We start from the raw sequence: 8,592 nt of genomic DNA, 5'->3' as shown, positions 1-8,592 counted from the left end.
GGGCGGAGCCAAGCCCTGGCCCCGCCCCGCCGGCGGCGCACGCGCAAAGCGGGCCGCGCGGCGGGCGGGGCGGAAAGGGCGGGCTTCCGCGGGGCCCGCCCCCTCGTAACGCCAACGCCCCCGCCCCGCGCGCGCGCACAACGAAGGGGCGGGGCCTCCCCGCCCGGGGAGGTAAGTGGGCGAGGCTCGAGGCGGTGACGCAACGCCACGCCCGGACGTGCCGCTCCCTTAGTGCGCCTGCGCCGAGTCGCGGCAGGGCGGTGTCCACGACCACACCCGTTAGGGCGTGGCAGACAATGCGCATGCGCCGGAGCCACGCGGGCGGTGCCCGCTCGCGGGGTGGGGGTTGATGAGCTAAGCAGGGCGTGTCTTCTCGCGCATGCGCACTGACGGCCTCTACGCAGCGGTCGGGCGCGCACGCGCGAGCCCCTTGCCGCCGCGCGCATGCGCACGGACCGCACGGGGGCCGCACGGGGGCGCGCATGCGCCGTAAGGCTCCAGTGGGGCCCAGTATGAGGGGCGGCCGCCCCAGTACGAGAGCGGCGCGCACCGGTAGGAGCCGTGATGCCCGTAGGTAGGCGCTGCTCGCCTGTGTAACGCTCAGCGCCCGGGATAAGGCACCGCACCGAGGTGCCGGCAGCCCTGGGCCTGCGCGTGGTAGGTGTCATGATGTGTGTCGGTGCTCAGCCAGGGCCGAGCCGTGGGCCGGGCCCCGGGGCTGCACCGAGCCGCCGTGGGTCCGGCCTGGTGACCGAGGAGAGCCCTGAGGCTGGACCCAGGGCCACCCCGAGCCGCCGTGGGTCCGGCCTGGTGACCAGGGAGAGCCATGAGGTGCCACACTGGGCCCCGGGCCCTAAAATGGCGTGGCGAGGGCTGCTGGCACGGCGTTTCTGCAATTCTTGTCACCACAACACCCCCATGGGCCCCCCAGTGTTGTGCACGCGCTTTCTGCACCTCTCTGCAGCTGTTAAAAGACTAAACCTGAGTTCCCGCAAGCTCCCGGAGACAAATTATCCAAATGATCCCAGCATTTAAGGTGACGGCTCCACGCGAGCGGGGGGAAATTGCCTCCATTTGGATGCGATTTGCAGTAACTGGGTACACCGGGTTCCCGCGCAGTCGCTGACGCCCGGCGGCTGGGGCCGCTGAGCACCGATGTGCTCGGCACACGGCCAGGTTGCTCGGGGCCGCCCTGGCAGCGAGCGGTTCCCACCTCGAGGCAGCTCATCCAGATAAAATTTGTCTTTCCCGGTTGTGGAGCCAAGTCTGCCTTCTGCCGGCCACCCAAACGGGAAGCAGGAAAGCCGCCGCTTTGCCCCGAAACAACCCCGGTGAATCGCTGAGGGGAGGCTCGCGCCAGCGGCCGCTTAGAGAAAGTTTTTTAGAGAAAATTGCAAAGTTTCCCCCCTCAGAAAACCCAAGGCGAAGGTCAGCGGGAAGTTGTGAGCGGCCTCAGCCCGGCCGAGCCCAGCCCGCATCGCCCCGCGCTGCCTGGAAACGCTCGTGGCGGAAACGCTGCCGAGCGTTGATCTTTGCTCCGTCTCCCTGATTGTCCCTGCGCAAACCCTCCTGACTTTATTTTCTTTTTTTCAGTTTTATGGCTGGAAAACTGTCACCTGGCGCCTGTTTGCCCCTGCTTTGGCAGAGCTCAGCCCGGCGTGGGCTGTACCGAACCCGGCTACCGCCGAGGGTGTCCCGTCTGCTCCCACCCGACCGTGCCAAACCCCTCCGAAGACGAATAAATAATTGCTGGGGCAATTTCTCAGCGTCCTCGATCAATGCGGTTCCCCAAGGACGAGCAGCACCACATCCTGGAAATGCTCTGTGATGCTGTGGAGCATCTGGGAAGTTTCTAAAGCTCAAATTTACACGGAAAAGGAGTCAAAACTGCCCTTCCCTCCCATTGCCCTCAGCCTGATAGCTCTGAAAAAGGAGGCAAAATAGTCAGTTTGGGTCTACAGGAGGAAAAATGGTCAATTTGGGTCTTTCAAGGTTTGTGACTTTGGGTACATGGGACCAGGCTGGGCTACAGGGTGAGCCTGGACGTGGGTCTTCCCAGCCTGCACTTTCCCCCTGGGTAACGCGGGGACCGAATAATGCAGAGCTGTGCCCCAAACCGGCCAGCCGACGTTTATAAACCCGGCGGCGCTGCGGATCAACAACATCCCGTGCAAACTGTCGTTTTTCTGCCGCTATAAACGTGAGATCTCAGTGGAAAACTGAATTCCTTCCCCTCATAAGCTACAGCTGCTTAACCAAAACCATAAAAATAAAGTTTATTGCAAGAAAATATTCCCAATAACCTTGCATGCTCGAGGGATAGATGCCTCCCGAGCGCCAGGGACTTGCTCTGTATCCGCTTTCCTCGCTGCCAACTTCTGCTGCTGGTGGAAACTTTATGGATCATTTATTCTCTCCTTCCCAGGAGCAAAATGCCAGCGTGATGGAGGTTTCCTGGCTCGCTGTTCGCGAGATGCTAATTGCCTGCCCGTAATTGTCACTGATGGATGGCTGTGCATCTCTGATCACTCCCGAGCCGAGTGGGGGGATAGCCAGGAACCGGCTCTCCGCAGGCTGGAGCGAAGGTGCTGGGCACTGGCCCTCAGGACCCTACGGGGCAGGAGGCAGAAGGGGCAGATGCGGGATCGAGCTGCCACCCAAAGCCACCCGCACAGACGGACACTACAAACTGCGCAGGGAGAGGAGAGCCTGCACTGAGCCCCACGGCGCAGGCTGGAGGGTGATCTCAATCCCGTATTAGATGCGGGAGAATCCCAAGGGACAGAGCTGCCTGTGTGCTCATTGCACCAGCGGGATTTTGCAACGACTTCCCGAGAAGTCTGCTGCCCGGAGGATGAATCGAGCGTGTGAGTCACCCCAGAGAAAGCCAGAGGATCCCGCGCTTATGCTGCTGCGAGAAGCAGGCACGGAGCTGGGAGCGGATCGCTCCCAGGGAGGCGCGCAGGGACCCGGGTGTCCAAGATGGTCCCGCGCTCCGGGTTTCGGCGAAGGGGGCGGCTGCGCCCACACAGTCGCTGCCGAGCGTCTCCCGGGAGCGTTCGCCTGCCCACGCAACCAGCCCTATTACCCCCATTAGCTCCCAGCTACAAAGTGGTTCCCATTAGTTGTGTTTTCGGAGGTGTCGTTTTTTCCCGTTTTGTTTCGTGCAGAAAGTGATGTTTTTCCTGTGCACTTTTCCCAGGGCTGGACCATGCCCCAGGAAGAGCATCCGAAGAGGATTTTCCCCCTCTCCCCTCTTCTTCCCCCTGTAGACACCTTGTTGCTCCTGTCCCAGGCTGCGACACCCCCAGTTTAACTCCCTTTTTTTAAAGGAGCTGATACAGGTCGCAGCACGACCCCGCGCCACAGCAGCACTGGCGGAGCAGAGGGGCAACGTGCCGTCGTGTGCAGCTGGGAATAACCCCGCCGTCACGTTTCCCTAGCCCGGCAGCGCTCCTTTTAATGCAAACGGCTGCAACTTTAGGGACTTTTACAGCCAAAGTCCTGGAGGGACAAACTGAATCATGGTGGGGTTAAATGACTTGCCTGGGGCTGAACAGGAAGCCTGTGGCAGAGGAGGGCTTCGATTCCTCCCTCTCGCAAAGTCGTGCACCAGCTGCTGAGCCATCATTTCTCTCCCTTAACGCTGGCGTTTCCCAGTAAAGACTGAGCAAAACGAGAGCTGAAACTCTTTAATGTCGTCAACCTGCAAGAAAGTGAGGTTTCAGGGTAAACAAGCAAGCCAAGCCAGGCGCGCAAGCCTGTCGATTGGTAAAATCGCTCTGTGCCAGCCTGCAAAGCGCCTGGGCATGGAGGGGCCTGTTGTCTGAGCGCTGAGTAGCATTAATACTGCTCGCCCACGCTACAGGCAGTTGCTGTTTGCATCGCACGCGTTGCATCAATGCAAGATTTCGGGCCTCGCGTCCATCTCTGCGCATCCTTTTGGATCAACGCGGGAGGGGTTTTGCCCGCTCGCACAGCTCTTTGCACAGCTCTCCCCGCCGCGCGGCTCGCTCTTCCCCACGGACGTGGAGGGAAATTGGTGATGCTCTTACGCATAGTTATCCCGCGGCCCCAGAGCGACGGGACGCGGTGGGCAAGCGGATCGAGGCGGGAAGGTGCGCGGCTGGTGAGAGCTGGCAGCCCAAGCCCTGCGCAAGATCCAGCCCTGTCTTTCCCCGTGTGAGCGCGGCAAAGGCAGCGACAAGGCAGCCAGGGTTCAAGGGAAGAGCCGGATAACAGCTAGAAGCCACCACAGGCCACAACGAGGGTGCGAGTTAAAACTCTTGTCGGTGTAAAGCCTTCCTCATAGCTTCAGGCACAAACTGGTCCACGCGCACGAGGACAGCAGGGTTTGGCAGCAGAGCTGTCTTTTATTGGGCTGAGGAGCACGTTGCACCACTACAGACAAGTCGAGGTCAGTGGGTAAATCTGCTGCGTTAAGGTTTTAGACACAGGTTAACCTTGCAAACGGCCGCGGTGGTTTAAAACGCTGCTCCCAACTCCCCCGTGCGAACCAGCGCTCCCGTGGCAAAGCGACGGGACAGGGCACGCGCAGCGCTCCTCAGCCGCTCCGGCGCAACGTCCCCCCAGCCGCTGCGGGAGCGCCTGCCCGTGGCCTCTCCCCGCTCCCCCAAAAGTTCTGCGCTGCCGAATTGTCTTTAGCGAACTCCCAGTTCCTCCCAGACGTTTTTTGTCTCTGATTGGCCTCATTAAATCAATTTAAAAACGTTTAGCAAAACGTTTTCCCCAGGCAAATTAAAGCAGTTGAACTTGCTGATTACGGTTCAGGGGTGGTGATTGCTGTCTGCCGTGACGCTGGCTCGGCCGCCCTCGCTGTCTCCCTACTCGAGAGGTTCACTCCCCCGCTATGCATCATTTTTTCCCAGAGTTTTGGGTTTAGGGGACATGTAATAAACTTTGGGAACATCACGGCAGGGGCTTACTTGAAGCATTGCTCCCTCTTCTGTCAAACGTTGCTGGTTCCTCTCCGCACTCGGCAACGTGTTTCTAAGGAGGGAAAGCGAGGAAGCGTCAAACAGCCCGAGTGTTTTCAGACCTGGGGTGTAACATGTCTGGGCAATCGAGCAGCTTTGGGTTGGGGCTGCGACACCAGCAAAACCTGCTCATCCCAAACCCCCACGCTCCGGTTTGACTCACGTCACCAGTAATGTGATTTTTGGGTGGCCGAGGTCCATACTTGCGGCCCGGCTGGGAGGAGGGACGGCAGCAAACACCGCTCAGCTCGCCCGGCTGTTTGCGGGCGATAGTCCGTGTCGGCTGGGACTCGGGGCAGCTGGAAGGACCCTCTGTCACCGTCCCGTGCTGCTGCACTGCCTGGAGACCTCAAATACCACCCAGGTCCTGCAGCGACAGCCAAAACCAGGCGTCCTGCGGGATGCCGTCCCCCAGACCCCTTCCCGTCCCCCTGGGGTGTCTATGGGAGTCTGGGAGCCCCTAGCGAGGGCTTCGCAGCAGGCTCAGCTCCCGCCTGGGCCATGAAGCCACCGCCTCAGTGGCACGCCAAGGGTGCCGCGGGACTAGCCGCGCTCGGGGCAGCCAGAGCAACCTGGAGGCTGCGAACAGTCGCGTCTCTGCCAGGAACCTGCCCACCTTTGGCCGTACACGTTTCTGGCGCTTGGAGCTGTGCCTAGGACGTTAGCAGACACTAACTAGCCTCCTCTAGTCTGGAGGCAGAGGATGAATCAGCTCTCCTTCTCCCATTAATCTGATCTAAGCATCAGAAAAATACGCGAACTCTCTCAAAGCTGTTATCAGATAAAGGATTTGCCGTGTGCGCTGGCAGGGCTCTTAGGTGTCCTTCCGAAAACAGGAGAGGAAGATGAGCCCTGCACGTACCATGAGCAAGACGGAGTTAGTTTGCTGTGTGACAAATTTAGCGATTGCTCCCGGTGCGTGGTGGCTTCTTAGAAATCTGTAAGGGAAGCAGCCTCTGAACCACTGCCAGCTCCAGTGATGGAGCTGTGCAACACCTGGACTTGCAGGAGGAGGAGAAATACGGCAGGGTCACCCAAACGTGCTCGGGACCCCGCAGGACCCCGTGTTACGGGGAAACAGCTTGCCAGGGCCTGCTGGGGAGGACACCAGTGTTTGTCCCTGTCCCAGTAAGGGCCAAACCGCAGGCCGGGTAAGCAGAAGCGAATGCCACGCAGGCTGCTGCTCCAGGGCTCCCGGCCCTCCAGCGCCGCAGTGCTGCCCCGACCCCCCCTGTGCTCTTTGGGATGATCGCACCCCAAAAAGCCGTACCCCGAAAGCCCCCACCATACCCCAGAAGCTGCTGATGGAGCTCAGGGTTCCCTGCGAGCCGTGGGCGTGGGGCAGCATGGTGGAGGGCTGGGCTTGTAGCTGTGGCCGGGCTGGGCTGGGCTGGGGAGGGGTCCCGACCCGGGCTGGAGGGTCCCGGCCGGGCCCGGGACCCTCCCGCAGGGCAGGCACCCACGTGCGATCTCCCGCCAGCCCGCGCCCCGCCCCTAGCGGGCGGGGCTTGGTGCCGCGTGGGCCTTATAAGGCATCGGTGGGCGGGGCTGAGGGGGCACCTCGCCCCTTCGGGGGCGTGGCCGCGGCGCCGCGGCGCCGGCATTGGCGGGGCGGTGGGCGGGGCCTCGGCGAGGGGCGGGGCGCGGAGCCGGCCGGTTCCCGTCAAAAGGCGGCTCCGGGGCGGCGGGGGGTGAAAGGAGGGGGCAGCGGCGCCCGGGAGTGCAGGTAGCGGGGCCCGGGCTGGGGGCACCGGGGGGCCGCGGCGAGGGCGCTTCTGGGGGATAAACCCTCCCTGCTGCCAGCCGCGGATCGGCCCGCGGGGGCCCCGGTGCTCGCGGGGGTGGGGGGGGCACGTCTATGGGGAAACCCCCCTCCGGGGACACGGAGGGGATCCAGCTGCCCCCTATGGAAGGGGGGGGGAGACAGGTGTGGGGTCACCCCCCGTGCCCCATGTCCTACTCCAGTTTGGAGGTCCTGTGTGGGTTTTGGGGGGGGTGTTCCTGGTCCCTATGTCCTCCCTCAGTTTGGGGGTCCTGTGTGTGTTTTGGGGGGGCTCCCCTGCTGCCCTGTGTCCCCCCAACCTGGGGGGGGCATGTGAGAATTTTGGGAGCCCCATTGGACCCTGTATCCCCCCCTGGTTTTTGGGTCTTGTGTATATTTGCCCCCTTCCCCCAGTACTCCATGCCCCCCTAAGGTCGGTGGTATTGTAAATGTATGGGGGGGGGGCCCTGTGCCCCCCCCAACTTGGAGGTCCCACGTGTGGGGGGACAGCAGAGTTTCCCCTCACTTCTCCTTCAAAGGGGGTCTCAAGGGCTGGAAATGGGGTCCTCTTGCTGTAGGGGGGTCCCCAGGCCCCCCCCATGCTCTGCCCCCCCCATGTGTTGGGGGTGGGGGTCCCTAGTGCTGCCCTGTCCCAGGTCTGTTCCCCCCCCTTTGCTGAGCCCAGAAATGGGGGTTCAGCTTGGAGCTGTGGGGTGCCCCTTGGTGGTGGGGGGGGCACAACTGTGTGACCCCCCCCTCCTCCCCGAGCCCCTTGCAAGCTTCACCCTCCTGCCACCGGCCCCGGGGTCCCCGTGGTGGGATGCAGCCCTTGCCCGCTCTCCCTGCCCCGTCCCTTCGGGTCTCTGATCACCTCGCACCACTCCCTTCCCTGCTCTCTCCGAATCCGTGACACCAGTGACTTATCCAGGTGCTGCGCAGGGGGGGATCGGCCCGCCGAGGCGTTGGGGTGCTTAAACTGGGCTTTAGGGTCTCCAGCCGGTCTCTTATCAACAGGAGGGTCTCTGACTCGGATAAGGACCTGGTTAACGATCAGCTTTAACGCACATCTTAAAGTCGAGCTCCCAATTAAGTGCGTTTCGAAGGTGTGGGGGGAGATAGCGAATGCCAGACCGAAATCCAGCTGCGGCACTAACTGTGCTCCTTTCTCCTCTCTCCCTGATTCCCCAGTGGCTTTTTCAGCTGGGGCCGAGCGATCTCGTCTGCCGGGTCGGCTGTGACTGCCAGAATCCCTCGTCATCCGTGAATTCCCAGCGCAAAGAGAAAGTGAAGGTATCTTTCCACATCCCCTACACAGAGGGAGAAGGGGGTTTCTTTCCCTAAACTGAGCAGGGCACCCCTGGGTCAGGAATGAGCACCCAAAGGAACCCGGGGGGGGGGGGGTACTGGGTGGCTGGTTTAGGACAGGTGGAGGTGGCGGTTCCCGGTGGTGAGCCGTGCCTTCCTCTTCTCCCCTCTGTCAAGCCCTGAGCCGGCCCATAGAGGCTGGGGCTGGAGCCTTCAGCAGTAAAAGTTTCTTCAGAAACTGGTTTTCGCGAGAAATCAGCCCTGGGTTTGCAGCATTTTGTGGCATGTTCTCCTCCCACACGAGGAGCTGGGCAGTGACTCATCTTCCTCGGAGGACTCCGGTAAAAGAGCCCCAGCGATTTCGGGGCAATGTGCGTTTCCTTCCGAAGGGAGACGTCTGCTCGGCGTCCAGCTCCAGTCTCTGTCTGCACACCCCGTCGGCGCTTCCTCCGTGTCCGCCGGGGAGCGAGGGCGAGCCGGGCCGGCTGGGTTAGTGCTGCGAGTGCTGCCGCACGGGTTGGGGGGGGG

General features: G+C 62.0%; 1 protein-coding gene across 2 annotated transcripts in view; it reads left to right on the top strand.

Moving 5' to 3' along the window:
- Positions 1–3,694: 3,694 nt before the first annotated feature.
- The window catches only part of VDR (vitamin D receptor), a 42,063-nt gene continuing 37,165 nt past the window's right edge, over positions 3,695–8,592 (top strand). The window contains exons 1-2 of one of the 2 annotated variants that reach the window (XM_026055578.1): positions 3,695–4,417; positions 7,948–8,049. The gene's annotated coding sequence lies outside the window, so the exon portion shown is untranslated. Of the gene's footprint in view, positions 4,418–6,705; positions 6,724–7,947; positions 8,050–8,592 lie in introns of those variants that run through there. The other variant, XM_026055579.1, reaches the window with a different exon arrangement.

The sequence above is a fragment of the Apteryx rowi genome, unplaced genomic scaffold (genome assembly GCF_003343035.1).
Source record: "Apteryx rowi isolate R43461 unplaced genomic scaffold, aptRow1 scaffold_1239, whole genome shotgun sequence".
In the NCBI taxonomy this organism is placed as follows: domain Eukaryota; kingdom Metazoa; phylum Chordata; class Aves; order Apterygiformes; family Apterygidae; genus Apteryx; species Apteryx rowi.
This window is presented reverse-complemented; position numbering and strand designations above follow the sequence as displayed.